This window comes from Triturus cristatus, chromosome 6 (assembly GCF_964204655.1).
Source record: "Triturus cristatus chromosome 6, aTriCri1.1, whole genome shotgun sequence".
NCBI lineage: Eukaryota > Metazoa > Chordata > Amphibia > Caudata > Salamandridae > Triturus > Triturus cristatus.
Window position 1 is genome coordinate 821,266,378 of NC_140589.1, and position 21,691 is coordinate 821,288,068.

A 21,691-nucleotide genomic window follows, 5' to 3' on the forward strand; every position below is an offset into this window, starting at 1 on the left:
TCTCTGCTTCATGCACAAGCACTTTTAACATGTGCTGCCTGCTTTGGGGGCGCTGGAATTATGCAGCAATGAAGGACAAAATTATGTTGCAGTGTTAACTAAATTATGCAGCAAAAAAAGGCTGCTGCGTAAAGTGGTATATTTTCTGATACTTTATTATTTTTATATATTTACATATACTAACAGTCTCTGCAACAATTTTGCCTCATTAGTTACAGTGTACCATACAAATGTAGCAGTGAGAAAGGTGACCAGTCAAGGGACATCCACTTCGCAGCATCACAAGACACGTTTTTGTCGTAAGCTCTGATCCTTTTGAGCTACTTTTTTTTACTTAACTTTGTCCAATTGTGCAGCAGATGATGTATAATGTGGCAAATATGGCAGAGGAAGCAAAAGACACACAATTGATGGACGGAATGCAGAACAAATCAAAACATTCACACCCCAGTCAAGAGATCTGGGTTAAATCCATCATTCTTTTGCTCACCATGCCACCCAATCAGCCCTGACCCTGTGCCTCATGGGAACAGTCCAGCCCGAACTGCTAAGCCAGGTCCTCCCTGGACCGGAAACAAGCATCCTAGGACCGGTTTCTGGCTAATCAGTCGTCATCAGACAGGCTAGCTTGAATACAGTGGCAAAGTGAGCAAGGGACCCACGTCTGGGCATACCCTGCCAACTTAGGGCTGATGACGACTGATTAGCCAGAAACCGGTCCCAGGATGCTTCTTTCCGGTCCAGGGAAGACATTGCTTGGCAATTCGGGCTGGACTGTTCCCATGAAGCACAGGGTCAGACTGATTTGCATATGGCCATGTCTGAACTGGGGTGGCGGAGTGAGCTAAAGAATGATGATGGATTACACCCAGATCAGTTGACTGGGGGTGAGTGCTTGCATTGTTCAATACCCCGTCCATCTACCCTTTTGGTTTTGCAAATATGGCAGAGCCATAATTATGTGGAAAACATCTGCCAACTAGGATATTTTGCCATTCATGTTTGAATTGCGCTTATGGAAAAAGGGAAAAGTGCTGATGACAGAAACTGCATGGTTTAGAGACACATGTCTTGTGAGTACACTTTAAAGTGTATTTGGGACATTCTGTGATTAGAAACCTATCCCACTTTGTGAGTGTATTTTAACGTCAATAACTCATATTACACCTTAAATAAGCATGTGTATCCACTGATTGAATTAAATAATGTAAAGACCTGTAACTGATCAGTGAAATGCCTAACAAGTATAAAAAAATTGGGATGTTTTTCTCTATCTGGCCATGCCTCTGACTCTGCCCATTGACCCAATTCTCAGGTTATTCCTGCCATCTGATTCTCTGCCTACAGTTCCCCTACTTTTTCCCCCCCACTTCGACAACTGCTTCAGTTGCCTCATTCCCCTAATCTTGTTAACAACGTCTTCTGGGCGCCCACTGTCGTCTCATCTTAATATTAAAAGGAATTGGAGTAAGTTTGCATTGATTGCTTTGAGGCCCGGTGCTACGTACAGTTGAGGAGGCAGAGCTGAGAATTATCCTACCACCTTTTGCACGAAAAACCATCCGTACAGAAGCAGTTTTAAAACATTGTAATCTAGAGTGAGTAACAGCCCTACTGTTTTGGAAGGGGATGTGGTCGCCGCTTTTAGAGAGTGGTGCAAGTGTTTTTTATGTGTGCCGTTGTGGCCTCTGGTGTGGTCTTCGAGTCGGCGTTGTGGACGGTGAAGGTGAGGTGGTGCTGAAGTGCTTTTCCAGAGTAAGAGGCCAACCAGTGCCCCTGGAGATCTAAGAGAGCCCGTACTAGCCTCTCACCATGACAGCAAGAAAATTGAGATCTAGCCGAATACTCCCCTCAAGACTTTGCCAAAAAACAAAATCTAATCCATTGAGAAATAAAGCACTGCACCTGGGAGCTTTAAATGGGAATGGAATAATATTAACATATTTATAAAAACTCTCTGAAGAGACCCCCCCATTTTAGCTCAGTCCTCATGCAGACAAACGATGGCGTGCCACAAATTGTAGATTATGGAGGAGCATGGGAGAATTCTATTGAGCTAAGCCAGGAACAGCATAAGAGGGAGGAAAATGAATTCAGAAGAGAGCAACCTCCTATGTGTTCTACCGTAGCAAAAACTCAGGATCCACAGGGCTCCGTAGTAATGGACTATACACTACTGGACTTTTCGCCTGTTACAATGGACGAGGAAGTAAAAAATAAAGAATCAGTACTATTGCATGAGGCATCCAAAGAATCTAAAAAAAATCACTGGAGATGTTTTCTAGCACTCAAAGTCATATAGTTGATTATATTCTGAACTGGCCCTCGGGAAATTATAACAACTGCATTAGCCCCCGTGCCTTGACATACTTTTATCCTAGATCCCTGGTGTTCCCCCCAACCCACACTAGCGAACAGGTTGCACCTTATCCAAAGATCCCTATAGCACCCACCACTAGGCATTCTGTATTTGACCCCCAAGGGTGGAACATTGTTCCCCCTAGAGTTAATAGAAATACCTACTGGAGAATGGACCACATGAGACCCTTTACCCCTCTAGAGATAGGGAATAGGTTCGACGTGTTTGCCGGTATGGATGATTGTGATTGAAGTTCACAGTCCATGTTGGGTACACGGGGTAGCGCAGGAGCTGCCAGACTAGTGGGTAGTGATCTTGAGGCTCATGGAGAGGCCACTGGTTCCGACGTTGGGAACGAGGTTCCACCCGTTCCCAATAGACTTGTTATTAGTAAGACCCCAACTACCATTCACTCATTGTCCTTGGGGTGTAGATGTGTTAGTTGTCAACCTTTAAACTCACTAGATCGTATTGAAGTTACCATCGACCCTATCTTAAGTGTGTCGGGTGGTAACAAGGGGGTTATCCCTGTTAAGCCTATTAGAGGTAAGGAGGTTTTACACTTGATATCTTGGAATGTGGCCGGGTTGCAAAAAAAGATGGCTCTTCCAGAATGGAACAACTTTATTGAAAAGTTTGATGTATGTTTGTTCCAAGAAACGTGGAGCCTGCTCCCCGTCCACAAATCTGGCTATGCAACCTTTTGGTTACCTGCTTACAGTTGTGGGAAGGGCAGACCTGCAGGTGGTTTACACGTATGGGCAAAAACTGAATTGAATTGGGACGTCTCTACCCATGAATTAGCAAGTAGGGACATTCAACACCTTTCATTTGCAGGCCAAAAGAAGGACAGCAGGATTGATTTATTTAATATCTACTCTAGAGGGACCCCGGGAGACAAAACCCCATGTACTTTTACGACTCTAGAACAGGCACTAGCTAACTGTCCCCCATCCTCTAAAATTCTTGTGGGTGGTGACTTTAATTGTACATTTGAACCCCTTAGTGGGGACGATCCCTTGGGTACAGAAGATGAGGACTCCAGCTGGTCTATTCCTGCTTTGTCACTAGCCCCAATCAAAAAATGGTCATCTAAGGCAATACAGATTAATGCCCTCACTGTGGAATATAACCTAAGAGCTCTAAATGGTAGGTCACCTTCTGACCGGGACGGAGCAATGATCTTCAATAGGCTTAGTGGCCCGTCCAGAATTGATTATATTTTACTGGATGTCACTTTGTGGCGTGACCTAATAGATATGGAGGTGGTCCCATCGCAGGATAGTGATCACAACTCCCTATGTATGGAGCTAAGGTGGGGTAATCTAAAAGGAGATTTGAAGAGTGCCCCCTTGAGGCTAACAAGTGAGGTGGTCCCTTATAATGGTAACCGTAGGTTGAAATGGGACAAGGTCCATTTACAGACTGACAACCTGGTGAGGATTAGGGCGCATATAGAACAGCTGACTGTAGAGTTGGCGGGACTTGATTCGGGAACAGGTAGAGCCCAGGAGCCCCTTTTCGCCCTGGTCTATAAGAATGCTATTGAGGAAGTTGGTAAATACTTTCTAATCCAGGGTAAAAGTGGCAGATTGAGTAAAAAACCGCCCAAAACCAGTAATCCATGGTACTCTGACCAGTGTAAGGTAAAAAGGAAGGAGTTAACCGTTGCCTTACGCAGAAAGAATCAGTTGCTGGTCAGAGTAGCCAGGAAGGAGTATGCGAAGGAAATGGTGCGGGCTAAAAGAGAGTGGGAGGAACAATACTGGCAGGACCTCAAATGTGCATCTAGTAGGAAGGATGCATCGCTTTTTTGGGATCTGATTAATAAGGCCAGGCAGCGCACCAAGCCACCATTAGTTAATCATATAACCAGTCAACAATGGTATTCGCATTTTTCTGCTCTGTATGGTGGAGGGGAGGAGATGAGCCCTTCTCTTTCCCATTCAGTCAGTAGGGTCTCTCCCTTACAGTTGCTCGAAGAGCCATTTTTGGCCTCTGAGGTAGTATCTGCTGTTCGACATCTGACTCCGAAGAAGGCCCCGATGGAATCCCGGGAGATATTCTCCTGGAAGAACCCGCAGCCTGGGCCAAACTTATTGCCTTAATAATGAATTTGATCTCCAAGGGACACCCAGTGCCAGATTCGTGGAAGGGAGCAGAGGTGATAACCGTGTATAAAAAGGGTGCCAGAGATGACCCTGCCAATTACAGACCGATCAGTCTGATTGACGTGATCCAGAAAGTGGTTGGCAGGGTCATTATCCTGCGGGTGGGTGCCTGGATGGAAGAGGAGCACGTTCTTTCTCATTTCCAAGCCGGCTTTCGTCAAAAGGTGGGCACGATGGACCAGGTCTTCCGTTTTTTTGCGAACTATTGGAAGTCTGTGACCATCAACAATGGTAGTCTCTACCTGGCCTTCATAGATCTCAGGATGGCGTTCGACTTGGTCCCTCGAGCAAGGCTTTGGGACATTCTAGAGAAGAAGGGCTTCCCAGGACCACTCTTGGATTTTATTGTGAGGCTTCATGATGGGAACTACGCGAGGATCAGATGGGGCACCCAGGGACAACTGACTGAGAGGGTGCCCGTGAGGAGGGGAGTTCGCCAGGGATGTGTTATGGCACCAACCCTGTTCTCTCTCTTTGTGAATGGTGTGGTGGACCATCTGAGAGAGGAACCGGCAGATGCGCCCTCCCTGGCAGGGGAAAAAACACCTACCCTACTCTTTGCGGATGATACCATTTTGATCTCTAAATCCCCAGCAGGCCTCCAAAAGCTCCTGAATCGTTTTAGTGTGTTTTGTAGTGACAGAGGTCTTACCATCAATACCTCTAAAACTAAGCTTATGGCCCTTTCACCATCTAAGAGATTCAGGAATAATGGCGAGTTATTGGAGATGGTAGACTCCTTTGATTATTTGGGTGTCAGGGTAAATAGTCAGATGAGTTGGAGTCACCATCTGGCCAAAATGTCACTAAATTTTAAGAGTCTCAGGGACGGTCTTGAGAGAACAGCGGGAGTCATTGAGTAAACCCGTGGCACCAACTCTCGCAATTTACGAGGGCCAAGTATTACCATACGCCCTATATGGTTCCGAACTATGGGGGTTCGAGAACATATCGGAGCTAATTACCTCAGAAAATAAATTTTTGAGAGACTTGGTAGCTTTACCTGCTTCCACTCCGTTAATTCCATTACGTCTTGCCATGGGTAGGCGTCCCCTCAAAGACTTAGTGCGCCTTCGCCCATTACTTTTTTGGGTTCGATTGAGAAGGACCGGGGAGCTTAAAAATTTTGCAGCTGTTTTAGATGAACTTATTCTGCTTAACACAGGCAATAGGATCAAATGGCTGAGTAATTTGAGGCAGTTGGTTGTGCAACTGGGCTTGAGTGACACATGGAAGAGCCAAACACCGCCTCCCAAGCTAGTCATTAAGAAGCTGTACTGGGACTGGGTTCAGATGGAGGATACACGTAGAGGTGAAGGGGGTATACTCACAGAGCGGTTCTTGGAGTTTAAATGGTTCAGGTTACTCGAACCGCTCCTCGATTTCATAGAGAAACCCCTGGACAGATCACTCTACCTAAAAGCCAGGTTTGGGATTCTCCCAGTAAATGTCTTCACCTCCGGGTGGAATAACCAAAGAGGTACAGTGAAGGCTTGCCCGGGTTGTGCAGCCCCTAGCGAGTCCGTGGCGCACCTCTTATTTGCCTGCCCCGCCTACAGGGTGCCCAGGAGGATATGGCTAAAACCTTTATGCAAGGGGATGGGTTTAAGATGTCATAAAATGGCCCTGCGGGTTCTTTGCACCGACACGACCTCTTCAGCCATGGTGTGTGGAGTAGCAAAATTCCTTGGTAGTGATGGGCTGATACGTATGAGAAGAACCAAGCCCTGCATTATTCAACCCACTGGCTAGAGGGTTCCTGGACATGAAGTATTAATGGTATTTGTTAGCTGCTTATGCACACTTTCATTAATCTGGTTATTGTGCATATATGATGTTGTACGTATAGTAAGGCCGGTGGGTTCTTGTTAGTATTTTATTAGTATTGTATTGTATACTTTCATGATGAAATTGTTATATGGGAATTAGTAGAAATATTTAAATGGTCTTTGTATATAGATGTTAAATCGTGTGCCCGGTCTTGATCAGACTAAAACGCTGCTAAGTTTTGATTTATACTTAGCAGTGATCAGCTTGTTACAAGTGATTTGACACCGGGCTACTTTTAATCGATACTGCCATTGATTATTGTGCTTTTTTTCACATGAAATGTTTTTAAGATGTTCTCTTTTATGGCTGGTACTCAGCCGAATAAAGAATATTGGATCATATAGTCTTCATCTTTCTCAAATATATCAGTGTCCCCTGATTTGGTATTGAACCCACCTAGTCATATGACATCAGATTATGTGTGTCCCAAACTCTTTCATACATCTTGAATGTGTTGTGGCATCAATTTTATCCTTACTTGAAATTACAATGCTTATCTCTGATTATATATTTTATCAGTGATACTTAAGGAATTGCCATTGAAAGTAGCTGAAGGGAGCAGTGCTATGTGTGTTAAAAGCCATGTTATATGCTACATTAGGGAAATGGGAGTCCAAACAACGAGTCCTGAAAAGGAATGTGAAATAGTGGACATTAAGGCTGGGTTACCAGAGGACTTATCCCAGCTTAAATCTTCCCTCGGAAAACAGGATGTCAAGCCACAAGGACTCTGTAAAAGACGTCATGTCCATACCACTCACATGCGTCACTACTTACAGTACCCTGTCCAATGCAATGAAGAAAGTCGTCATGAAACACTGGCGAATTATTAACAGCAACAACCGGAGATGGGAAAAACCTTTATTCTCTTTCAAACGAGCACAAAGCCTGCGGAACAGCCTGGTACATACACGCCCTATCACCCAAACAAACACTGCTCAAAGATCCATTACAGAAGCTTGGGGTCTTCCTAAGATTACTGGCCATTTCCCGTGCTCGGACTGCAGTATATGTCACTTGACCTCCCACACTACCTGTCTGAATCTGGAACCAGGCAAGGTCTGGACCCAAACAGGACATACCAATTGCAACACACCTAATGTCGTCTACCTGATCACTTGTCCTTGCGGTCTACGCTATGTAGGGATGACCACTAGGAAAGTGAAACTCCGTATCTGCGAACATCGGAGCAACATTAGATGTAAGCGAGTCACTACGAAACTAAGTGAACACTTTCTGTCTGCCAACCATACCACTAATGACCTACACTGGACGATAATTGAAGAGATCACGACACGCAGAAACACTCAGAAAATCCTTTTTGAGAAGGAACAAAGATGGGTGTATCGTCTGGGCACCAACCTCGTGGGTCTTAATGATAATATACCCTGGGTTAACATACTCTAAGCATGGACTCATGATTACATTACTTACTATGTATTACTAGTCCGCTTAGACCCTTTTTTGAATTTGCCCTGATCTTAGTCGGTCTCTTTCTGGTGGTCCCACTACATATCTATCAAGTACATAGTTCCTCTTTGGCCCTTACTGTGTTGGACCCCTTTACACGATCAGCCAAACCTTACTATTTTGGGCTTCCCTGAAATTACATGCAACGTTTCGCGCACAGTCGGTTTCCCATTTTGGCATTGACATCTCTGTAATACTGGAGCACTTAGCTTATGCTCGATCACTTCCCCGTCTGCGCGCGTGGACTCTGCATTTCACCAATTTTTATCCACCCAGGCTCAAATTCTTAATGACGCCTGCATGTAAAATGTTCGTTCGCTCAATACCGCATAAAGTTTTTCCTGATGACAGCGTCAAGGGAATTAGCGGTCGAGCCTCCCTGGCGAACTTTTTCTCCTCTTATCCTATTGGCTGGGGCCCAGCCAATCACTGCACAGCTCTGGGGGATTTGCCCTATCACAGACAGGCTTACTTCTATTCCCCTACCCATTCCTTCTGTTTATATCTGCCTTGCTCCAGGTCTCTTCACTTCCTGGACCCGGCGGCTTGAGGCTTTGCAGGTTCCTAACGGGTGCCGAGCAGCGAGGGCGTAAGTGTACTTCCCGCACCCCGTCTCCTTATTGTTTTCTGTTCTCTACGGCCACAGTTCTGGTTACCCAGCCGCTCGTGGCCTTTTCCTTTCTTTTCCTTCCCTCTCTAGGGTGTGCCATTTTGTTCGCACCCCCACCCCGGGATCCCTGAGGCGACGAACGGTCTGGCCTCATAGTAAGAACCTTTTTCCATACTCTTGCATCTTTGCCTCCTAGAAATGATGCACGGGCCACGTCCAATGAGTTCCCGGCCCTCTTTTGATTTAGATTCTCGCGTAGCATTTAGGCTCCACGTGTGTTTCGATATACAGTACTAGTCACGTTATTCAGGTGAAGTCCGGTGTACTTCCCTGACACTAGTACCTGGATAATCCTAGAGCACGGATAGCACAACTTTTTGCACCTGAGGTACTGATTACTGGCACAGTCCCATCCATGCACTATGTTTTGTGCCTGTAGCTACGGCGCCTTATAATGAATTGACCACGCACATTTACAATTCTTTTATGTTTTGTCCTGTGTTTGTATGTCTTTTCTCATTATAGAGTAAACTCGTTTCTCTCCACCTCGATTCCACTTGGCGGATTTTGAATTGTTTATTTATACTTTTTCACATAATAGCCCACGGTAGGGTGAACCTTAGTGCGTTCATACCACCGGGGCTCTCACACTCCCACTCTGGTCCTGATGAAAGCCTGTGAAACACACCTGAAGGCAGAAACATGTTGACCGCCATGGAGTGAATCCGGTCTGTTATTTTTTTGACCCTCACTCCTTTTTAATCTCTCCCAATTAGCAAAACTATTAAATTATATATTTTTTTGACTCAATTGGGTATTTTAAATTCACTGTCACCTCACAAAATCCCGCTCCGCAGTAACCTGGCGTTGCAGCACACTGGGATGGCACTCGGCCATACCCAGTGGAGCCCGATGATGAAGCATGTCACCAACCAGGTTGGTGAGTGAGGGCTTTCATACTTAACCTGTATTACCTCCCTAGGTCTGTGTTCCTCCCTATAACGTTTTGGGAAGGTTCCGACCCTGGAGACCCGTGCCTTTTGGATGGTAAGTGCCTTGTAGACACTACACTGACTTTGTTGTTTTGGAACTTTTCCCTTGAGGGGACTAGTCGTGTTTTTACCCTTCCTCTTCTGTTGTTGATTGACATTTTGGCAGCGCACAGCTGTGAGAGCTTTTTTGTTCTCCCTTATTTGAAGGGGGCTTTCTTTATTTATCTTTATCGTTTCCCTGAAGTTAACAATATGGCTACTCTCGGTCTCACCTTCTCTGACTCTGAGGTCGATGCTATTTTAGCACGTCCCTCCCTATTTGCAGATCCCACAATCTCACAGACGGTCACATATGCCAGTGAATGGGAACAACTCTCAGAACTAAAGAAAACCCGTATACGTACTATATTACATGGGACTATCTTAACGGAATACTTGAGGACGAATACAGCCCCTAGGGGCTTACTAGTTACCAATGCGCCCCGCATCTTCCTTGAGGATGCCACCTTTAGAAAAGAGTGGGCCATGATTGCATGGCACTGCACTCGAGACTGGCTCGTCTTGATTATAAAAACAGCAGTACGACTATCAGAGGCAATCATGATTGAAATCACCCAAACAGAGACACAATTCAAGGCCACCTTAACGGGGTTCAAAAAACGGCTAGATGAACTCAATAAAGACATTAATGAATATAAGGAGAATCTGACCCAAAGCAAGGTGAACCAATTTCCAAAAGATCTGAAAAAGTTCGAATTTAACAAAGCCTATCCTTACGCAGACCCCTCCTTTGTGGCAGTGCGTAAAACCGAGACCTACACCTATGGCTCTGATGATGACTCATCGAACAGAAGCGGCTCGAGCAATAATAGTTTCAGACAGGCGAGGAGAGGCAGACAAAGGGGTAGAACACGCCCCCCCTTCAATCAATCACCTTGGTTGAATTTCCCTCCCCAACAAGGTATCATGGGGACACATCCAATGCAGTTCCACTACCCATTCAACCCACAAATGGGCTGGAACCCCGCGTACACGGCTCCAATGTATCCACAAAACCATTTTACACGACCTCCTTTTTTAGAGAGAGGCCAAAGAGGCAAGGGGCGGCGGAGAGGACCCAACCAAAGGGTCCATTGGATACAAGACGACCCGGTGGCAATCACACCAGGAGCAAACAACCACAGGATCAGACGATCGCAGGCCCGAGCACCTCAACAGCTTAATAGTCAACCTATCTGACAAGATCCTAACTACCCATGAGACGGCAATACTGGAAAAGGGATTGGGTTTTGTTCCATCCGCCCGTCCCGACAAATTTCGCCTCCATTGCGAACTCTCGGCTTTCTTTAGAAAATTAAAATTGAAAGCCTTTTTTGAGGAACACACCTCAGAGTCAGTTGATTCTGATGTAGGTGACACACCACTGCGACCTAAATCAACGTTCATACCTCCCCCACACACCATACCAGTGGAAATTGTAACCTTTGAACGTGCTGTTTGTACTGAGATTGAGAATATGGATATCCCCCCTATTTTTAAGAATCTCAGAGCCGATGAATTCAGAGCCATCAACTCTTTACGCCAGGATCCGAATCTTACCATCAAACCGGCTGACAAGGGCGGAGCAGTGGTCCTGATGAATACTGCTGATTACGATCATGAGTGCCGTAGACTCCTCAGTGATCGCAAGAATTACACACCTCTTCCTAGCGACCCCTCTAATGATCTTAAAAACCAGATCGAGAGGATAGTCGAAGAAGCACTCACAGAAGACATCATCACCAGACCAGAAGCACGATTCCTCACCGAGAGCCAGGGTACTATTCCATATTTCTACACACTCCCCAAAATTCACAAGGGCAGACTTCCTCCCCCTGGACGCCATATTGTGTCAGGGATTGGCTCTCTTCTGGAACCATTATCACGGTTCTGCGACCATTTCCTCAAGCCCCTGGTCCAACAATCATCCACGTATCTCAAGGATACCAAGGACCTGCTTAAACTACTGAACAACATTCAATGTTCTGAGGACACGGTCTTGGTCACATTGGACATTGAGAGCTTGTACACCAGTATCCCCCAGGATGAGACCATCCGGGTCCTGGGGGAATCTCTCAATTCCCACCCTTGGGAACACAGGACATCTAAGAACTTCATTATCCAATGTGCAACTCTGGCCTTGAAAAGGAACTTTTTTGAATATCAGGGACACCTGTACCTGCAATCCACGGGTACTTCCATGGGGAGTACCTTCGCTCCGAGTGTAGCACGATTGTATGTGTACGATTTCGAACAGAAATTCATTCTCCCTGATTCCAATCCTCATCTATCCTCCATAGGCCTATGGAGACGCTATATAGATGACGTGCTTCTCATCTGGCACGGCGATATCAACGCCCTCAAAACCTTCTTCCAGTGGGTTAACACCTTGGATCCCAACTTAAGATTTACGTACACCTATGACCTTCATGAAGTCGCATTTCTCGATGTTGTGATCACTAAGAAACTTGGATCTCTTCACACGAAGACACACTATAAACCTACGTCCAGAAATAACCTTCTCGAGTTTACGAGCTTCCATCCTCATGCATTGAGGGAGAATCTGCCTTACGGGCAATTCCTCCGCCTCCGGCGGAACTGTACCTCTTTGGGAGATTTTAAGGCTCAATCCAGTGACCTAACTTCTAAAATGACAGCCAGAGGGTATCCCCTCCCTCTTCTCTCCAAAAGTTATAAACGGGCCAGAAATCAACCTAGAGAAGTTCTTCTAGAGGACTCTGTAAAAGACGTCATGTCCATACCACTCACATGCGTCACTACTTACAGTACCCTGTCCAATGCAATGAAGAAAGTCGTCATGAAACACTGGCGAATTATTAACAGCAACAACCGGAGATGGGAAAAACCTTTATTCTCTTTCAAACGAGCACAAAGCCTGCGGAACAGCCTGGTACATACACGCCCTATCACCCAAACAAACACTGCTCAAAGATCCATTACAGAAGCTTGGGGTCTTCCTAAGATTACTGGCCATTTCCCGTGCTCGGACTGCAGTATATGTCACTTGACCTCCCACACTACCTGTCTGAATCTGGAACCAGGCAAGGTCTGGACCCAAACAGGACATACCAATTGCAACACACCTAATGTCGTCTACCTGATCACTTGTCCTTGCGGTCTACGCTATGTAGGGATGACCACTAGGAAAGTGAAACTCCGTATCTGCGAACATCGGAGCAACATTAGATGTAAGCGAGTCACTACGAAACTAAGTGAACACTTTCTGTCTGCCAACCATACCACTAATGACCTACACTGGATGATAATTGAAGAGATCACGACACGCAGAAACACTCAGAAAATCCTTTTTGAGAAGGAACAAAGATGGGTGTATCGTCTGGGCACCAACCTCGTGGGTCTTAATGATAATATACCCTGGGTTAACATACTCTAAGCATGGACTCATGATTACATTACTTACTATGTATTACTAGTCCGCTTAGACCCTTTTTTGAATTTGCCCTGATCTTAGTCGGTCTCTTTCTGGTGGTCCCACTACATATCTATCAAGTACATAGTTCCTCTTTGGCCCTTACTGTGTTGGACCCCTTTACACGATCAGCCAAACCTTACTATTTTGGGCTTCCCTGAAATTACATGCAACGTTTCGCGCACAGTCGGTTTCCCATTTTGGCATTGACATCTCTGTAATACTGGAGCACTTAGCTTATGCTCGATCACTTCCCCGTCTGCGCGCGTGGACTCTGCATTTCACCAATTTTTATCCACCCAGGCTCAAATTCTTAATGACGCCTGCATGTAAAATGTTCGTTCGCTCAATACCGCATAAAGTTTTTCCTGATGACAGCGTCAAGGGAATTAGCGGTCGAGCCTCCCTGGCGAACTTTTTCTCCTCTTATCCTATTGGCTGGGGCCCAGCCAACCACTGCACAGCTCTGGGGGATTTGCCCTATCACAGACGGGCTTACTTCTATTTCCCTACCCATTCCTTCTGTTTATATCTGCCTCGCTCCAGGTCTCTTCACTTCCTGGACCCGGCGGCTTGAGGCTTTGCAGGTTCCTAACGGGTGCCGAGCAGCGAGGGCGTAAGTGTACTTCCCGCACCCCGTCTCCTTATTGTTTTCTGTTCTCTACGGCCACAGTTCTGGTTACCCAGCCGCTCGTGGCCTTTTCCTTTCTTTTCCTTCCCTCTCTAGGGTGTGCCATTTTGTTCGCACCCCCACCCCGGGATCCCTGAGGCGACGAACGGTCTGGCCTCATAGTAAGAACCTTTTTCCATACTCTTGCATCTTTGCCTCCTAGAAATGATGCACGGGCCACGTCCAATGAGTTCCTGGCCCTCTTTTGATTTAGATTCTCACGTAGCATTTAGGCTCCACGTGTGTTTCGATATACAGTACTAGTCACGTTATTCAGGTGAAGTCCGGTGTACTTCACTGACACTAGTACCTGGATAATCCTAGAGCACGGATAGCACAACTTTTTGCACCTGAGGTACTGATTACTGGCACAGTCCCATCCATGCACTATGTTTTGTGCCTGTAGCTACGGCGCCTTATAATGAATTGACCATGCACATTTACAATTCTTTTATGTTTTGTCTTGTGTTTGTATGTCTTTTCTCATTATAGAGTAAACTCGTTTCTCTCCACCTCGATACCACTTGGCGGATTTTGAATTGTTTATTTATACTTTTTCACATAATAGCCCACGGTAGGGTGAACCTTAGTGCGTTCATACCACCGGGGCTCTCCCACTCCCACTCTGGTCCTGATGAGAGCCTGTGAAACACACCTGAAGGCAGAAACATGTTGACCGCCATGGAGTGAATCCGGTCTGTTATTTTTTTGACCCTCACTCCTTTTTAATCTCTCCCAATTAGTAAAACTATTAAATTATATATTTTTTTGACTCAATTGGGTATTTTAAATTCACTGTCACCTCACAAAATCCCGCTCCGCAGTAACCTGGCGTTGCAGCACACTGGGATGGCACTCGGCCATACCCAGTGGAGCCCGATGATGAAGCATGTCACCAACCAGGTTGGTGAGTGAGGGCTTTCATACTTAACCTGTATTACCCCCCTAGGTCTGTGTTCCTCCCTATAACGTTTTGGGAAGGTTCCGACCCTGGAGACCCGTGCCTTTTGGATGGTAAGTGCCTTGTAGACACTACACTGACTTTGTTGTTTTGGAACTTGTATTGTATACTTTCATGATGAAATTGTTATATGGGAATTAGTAGAAATATTTAAATGGTCTTTGTATATAGATGTTAAATTGTGTGCCCGGTTTTGATCAGACTAAAACGCTGCTAAGTTTTGATTTATACTTAGCAGTGATCAGCTTGTTACAAGTGATTTGACACCGGGCTACTTTTAATCGATACTGCCATTGATTATTGTGCTTTTTTTCACATGAAATGTTTTTAAGATGTTCTCTTTTATGGCTGGTACTCAGCCGAATAAAGAATATTGGATCATATAGTCTTCATCTTTCTCAAATATGTCAGTGTCCCCTGATTTGGTATTGAACCCACCTAGTCATATGACATCAGATTATGTGTGGCCCAAACTCTTTCATACATCTTGAATGTGTTGTGGCATCAATTTTATCCTTACTTGAAATTACAATGCTTATCTCTGATTATATATTTTATCAGTGATACTTAAGGAATTGCCATTGAACGTAGCTGAAGGGAGCAGTGCTATGTGTGTTAAAAGCCATGTTATATGCTACATTAGGGAAATGGGAGTCCAAACAACGAGTCCTGAAAAGGAATGTGAAATAGTGGACATTAAGGCTGGGTTACCAGAGGACTTATCCCAGCTTAAATCTTCCCTCGGAAAACAGGATGTCAAGCCACAAGGGTATTGGTGTGGGGTAAGACCATCCAGATCTAACACAAGAAAAGGAGTATTTTTTCAATCTTTCAAAAAGAATAGAATAGGAAGAAGTTAGAAGCCGTCAGCAAACAAGACATGAAAAAGAGAAAAGGGAAAATTCTTAGGTTGAAAAAGAAATGAGCAATGAGGATTACATTTCCAGCAGAGGTATCACAAGAAGTGGCCTCTGCTGGGCAACTAGCTGTAGTAGAAGGCACCATGGATGCCCAGGTTGGATTAATGCCCTCAGCGGAGATCCCCATTCCAAATGTTGTGGTGGGGCGATAGGTGATTTGTGTGCTGAATTGGAACAGTTCTGCCTAGAAAGGAGGGCACAGGCGCTTCATAAGGCTGGTTCCCTTTTAAATGTGGACGCAGAGCCCTTTAGGCCGGAAGTAGAACAAAGATGGGTGAGGGCTCAGCAGTTAGACGCTATGAGGAAGTAGATTGGGTTGTGCAATTGGTAGACATTTTTGCAGACATGGGATGTCTTTTTAATAGATCATATTTCTTATCTCTTTTTGAATTAATTCCATGATTATCAAAAATATCTTCTAAGGATATTTCTTTGGTGGTCATCCCCAAGGCAGGCGAGGTGGTAGCTTCTTGGCAATGTGCCTGGGTTTATTTTTATTCCCGAATCGTGGCGAATGAACTCCGAAGGTCTGGCTTTGATGTATATGATTGACTTATTTATAGTCCCGTCCCCTCTCTGTAGTGTTAGCAACTCAGGAGAAGATCCAGTGGGCAAGTAGAGGCCCTGTATTGTATCAACCCAAGTATGTGTAGTGCTAGAGGCACTCTTGTGGTCTGACACCCTGTGATGACCTTTGACTACTATTATTTTAATTGACTTTAGTGTGTTATTTTATCCTAGCCTGAATTTACAATGTCCTGCATATGCCTTGCTTCTCTTACAGGTTTATTTCTTGTAATCTTGCTGTCTTTCAGTAGGAGCTGTCACGGAGTAGGACAGCCTTGCCAAGAACAGAGCGTGTGGGATGTACATTTGAAAGCGTGAGAGGGAGAGGTGTGGAATGTACTTTTTGATCTCGAAGTGCAGTGTAGTGGGCAGTGATGCACACATGTGCTCGGTGTTGTTCATTGAGAGATGAAGTATGTGATGCAATAAGACAGTGAGAGATGAAGTATGTGAATCTATAAGCAGTTGTGCACAATTCTGCATTGTGTTGCGTTGGCTTTGACATGGCATCATGTCATCCTGAATCCTGACTCTGCTTTACTTGAGCTTTATCTGCGTGCACAGCAGCACTTGCATGTTGTTTGGGTTAATCACGTTCAAGGATTGTTTTTGTGAGAGATTGTTTAATGTACCCGGAAGGCTTTGTGATCTTCGTCAAGATAACGGTTGGAACATGCGAGATTTGGAGAAGGGGACGTGGGAACTCCTTCTTGCCATGGGAATGCTTGCTTGGAAGCTGGCCAGTTCTGGTAAGATTCCTCTAGCGCGGGGGGAGGTCTCTCCCGAACTTTCTAGTGTTTTTTGAGATTATAAAGCTGAGGGTTGTTGACTTAGAAACCGGGAGTTTGGAATCCGAACAGAGAGGGACGCGTCTACTTCGGAGCGTGGAACCCTGGTTGCTGAGGCTCTCAACCACGGCTGTTTAACTTCCCTAGTCAGGAGTGGTCTGAGATGCAGTTTTTGCACCAGGTGAAGTATTGAGTTTTGACAAGTGCCATTGTGATGCGTGGTTCCAGTGGCTGTGGTCATTTGAAGTATTGAGTTTTGGTTATTGCCATTGTGATGTTTGACCAGTGGCTTTGATCATTTGAGGTGTTTTCTTTGTGATGTGTGAGTGAATTGAGGTGCACATTCAAAGTAATCATTTGATGTATATATATCTTTTTGATCTCTTGCAGCACATCCCAGTATCTTTGCTTGAGTCTTATCTCATATTATTTGCTGCTTGTTTATTAATCAGAATAATTCATGCATTTAGGTTATTATTGCTTGCATATTAACATATATATCTCTACATATATTTTAATGTTGTGCATTTGGCATCTGGGAACATCTTTCTGTTAGAGAGCATTGTGTAAAATAAAACCCCAAGCCTTATTCTTAGGCTTTCCTGTTTTCAGTTTCTATTTGTGGTACATTCTGGTGGTTTTTTTTCAGTTTTTTCAGTACCTTAAAAAACAGTGGTTATCAGTGCAGAGACTGGTACCTTAAGCTCCAACATATGGGGGGAGCTATTTTGACATCAAAAATCTTTGGCCAGAGACTACTTACTCGAATCACTTCAAGTTTTGGGCCTGATCGACTTTTGGGAAACTCCAACAGACCACCTGTCCTTCAAAAAAATCGCAAAAAAAATCGGCGCGCATCATCTCAGCAATTGAAGACAAGAATGATTTATCGAAAAGAGCGCATGACTGGATAATGCTGGGTGATTACGGGCCAGTTCAACCACAAGCATGCATGAAAATAAAAATCAAAGAAAGGTTTCTGAAACTACGCTTTGGAGTAATCCCTATAATCCCACATTTGCCACCCTGGGAGAGGAATAACTTCTCAGAGCAGTGCCGACTGTGCAACACTGGCAAGGAGGACATTGTTCATGTGATCTGCATTTGCCCTAAACTAAATGACTTAAGGCATAACTTACTATGTCCATCCTTTAAGCAGTATGGCACGCGGACTTGTAGACAAGCTGTAAAACTGTGTTTTAACCCGAAATATACCAAACTGAACTGCCAGGTTGTAAAGTTTTTTGATTTAACGCGAAAAAGACTTAAGAGTACTTGATGATAATTAAAAAACTTTTTCAATTGATCTTAAATAAATTTCTTTTAAAAAAAATAATTTTTTAGGTATGTATTGATGAATTTTCAAATACTTTTTTTTTTCTTCTTCTTTTTTTCGATGTTTTATGATATTTTGTAAAGATTTTAATTAATCATGTGCAAATAAACAATTACAATTACAGTGGTTATCAGTGGTTACACATTTTTGCGCCATTAAAAACAACAGAAACAGTGTATTTCCGGTGTTTATGGAATTTTAATTTAATTTTAATTATTGCTTGCTTTCTGCACTGATAGTGCATGTGTATAGGTAGCACGTGCACAGGGTATATGAGGACCAAATACATTTTTGCTGCACCAGAATGGACTACTAAGTCAATAGCATACTTCATTAACTCTGAAGATTGTAAAGATGCTTTTGGCATACCATCAGGCAAGTGACAAGGATCTCTTACAGGGACGCACTTCAGCTCAGGTATCGATTTTGACAGGCCATCATACAATTTGTTCATATACGTAGCTGAATTACTGCAAGTACAAACAATATCACTCCAATCTTTATTAAACTTGGTAGGAACTTTTTTCAGCAGCATTCTAATTGACACTGTGTTCCATGTTTACCAAACACCTGGTGTCATGTTTTCACCACTATCTCAGATGCTTGGTGACAACATTCTTTTCACATATACCTGTCACTGCATCTTGCATTGAATGTTTAAAAACTGGGGTGGCTGGCAATCCACTTACGATCAATACTGACTCACTAGAAAAGGGGGCTGATGTATCAAAGGATTTCACAGATTCTCTGTCTATGGGTAAAAGTGATGCTACATATTAGGAAAGATTCTATTGAAACCAGCCATTTTACCTATCAGTGAAATCAAATGTAGCCAAAATTTCAAATATTATTTTGATATTTCCCGATTCTCTACAGTTTATAAAATAACTAAATAAGATCTAAAACATGCTTCCAAACACTGCATCTTTAGACCAAAGACCAAAAAACTAAAAATAGCAGAAGGAAGAAGAGACAATGTTTTAGTGACATCCCTAAACAACAAAACTCAAGCAGACTAATGTTAGCTCAGACTTTCTTGATACTACCTGTATAATAAAGTTACATTGTATCCCTTCAAGACAAAATAAAAATGACTCTTTCACTCATCTTTTCCTTTCTTTGAATGGCACTTAGTTTGTGATTGCAAAGGTGTTTTTTCAGTGTTTATTTGATTACACCGGTGATGGCTGTTTTCCTTACGGTGGGGTTTTATCAGTTATTATAGGTTGAAACCTAAAACCAGATAGCCTACTTATTCTAAAAGAGAGAGAGTCCTTGCATTTTGTAAAATAAAACCCTTTTCTAAAGGTGCTGTATTATGACTCCTGCTTCGTTGAGTATTGAGCCACCGGTTGGGAGCTGTATTATCTGAGAGGCAAAAGCAAGACAGTATGTCTCCTTGTTTGGGGGTCCAGGGGCCTGTAAGCTTGTTCAGTATGAAAATATTTACATCGTGAAATCTGAAAAAACAGTAAAATAAAACAATAATGCTTGGGAATAGATTGCTGGGGCATTAAATGAGAAAAAGGTGTTTTCTAGGCCCATATTTTTTAGTTCCTGATGATATTGGGGTAAATTTGGTTTCATTGAATATTACAGCCCTGAAAAGGAATCTAGAATCATTGCGCAGGGTTATAGAGGATAACAATTCTATGATCATCGCATTGCAGGAGACTTGGGAGGAGCACGAGGTGATGATGAGTGATTATAAAGTGTTAAGTACCGGTGCAGGTAAGAGCACGTTTGGTCGGCCCGTTGGAGGGCTTGCAGTAATGATTGGTGTAAAATATGAGATTGAGGGGACTATGTTATTTCAAGGATATACAATTTTCCAAACAGTTTTAGTGTCTGGAATATTACATCCTAAGCAGGGTACAAAGGAGACAAAAGGCTGCACAGATTTCATTTTAATTAATTGTTCTTTTCACCCTAATAAAATATTGGATAACCAGTTGAAGGAGCTTGTAGACTTGATAGATAGGGTGAGTTTAAATTCCACAAAGGTTCCCATCTTGATGATGAGAGATTTTGATGCTAACATTTCTTTTAACTTTAAAGGATGAGTTTCATAGGGAGAAAGAAAACAGCCTGTGAATCCCACATCAGCACCAGAGCGATGGGAGAGGGAGAACATTTGGTCTGTTGCTTGACAGTTTAAATTGAACTACTGTGAATGGCAGATGAGTAGGGGATCAGCCTGCTCAGTGTAACTTTGACAATGGTAAAGTGGCTACATTATTAGACTATGTCATGATCTCTACTGAAAGTTTCGATTTGATAAAGGACCTTGTTGTAGGGGGTTTAACAAGTAGCGATCATAAACCAATAATTCTTACTCTGCAAAGGGATGTATGTTTAAGAGATAAGCTGCAAAATACTTCTGCAGTATATAGGTCGAATAAATGCAGGCTTATTTGGACAATAGAATTACATAAGAAAATAAGGGAAGCTTATAAAGGAGGTGGGGTAAACAGGGAGTATTTAATTAGAGGCTACAAGTAAACTCATTGGAAAAAGATTAGAAGAAATGCTTGGAAAGAGAGTAAATGGATTAACGCAGTAGCTTCATTGAGAGGTGGAAATACAGAGGGTTTTTGGACCATAGTCAATAGAGTGCTGGGGGTGACAAAAAGTATTGTAGAAGCCCCAGTACTCGAAGAAACTTGGGTAAACTACTTATCGTAGTTGTATAAAGTTACAGAGGCCCGGGACAGATGGGGTAGGTTCGTGGGTAGGTTGAGCAAGGGGAAGAGGTTTGCCACTGGGTTCTATCAATTATGAAGATAGAAACCATCATAAAAGGGCCAAAATGTTTGAAGGCCCAGGGTCCGGATGGTCTCTCCTCCGATATCATCAAAATTGGTTCAAAATTGTGTGCTTAAGTATTAGCACCGGTTTACGGAGCTATAATAAACAGACAGGGTATTCCAGCAACCTGGAAAGGTAGTTTAAGGGTGCCCCTCTTTAAAAAAGGGAAATAGGACCTACCGTCAAGTAATCATATGATCACGCTACTTGATATTCCCAGTAAGATGTATGCAAAACACCTCCTAGGGTTGTTAGAGAATTGGGTAAGCAAAGCTAATATTCTCCAGAGTGTCCAGATTGGGTTTCGAAAAGGTTATTTAACAATGGACGACGGTCTTATATTAAACCTTTTACCCGAAAAATATGCCTTTAAGAAAAAGCCACCTTTGTACTTGTCATATATTGATTTGTCAACAGCATTCAACGCAATTAATAGACACTTTAAAAGAGAAAGTTGGACTGTCCATCAGATCTTCTAAAACTGATTATCCAAGTACATGAAGGCTCATGGACCAGAGTGGAATTGGAGGGGGGGAAATGTTGCATTATCAAGAAAAACAGATACCCTAATGAATTAAGGCATGGGGGTATGCTGGCCCCACTTCTGTATTATATCTAGATATAATACTATCTATCTATCTATCTATCTATCTATCTATCTATCTATCTATCTATCTATCTATCTATCTATCTATCTATCTATCTATCTATCTATCTAT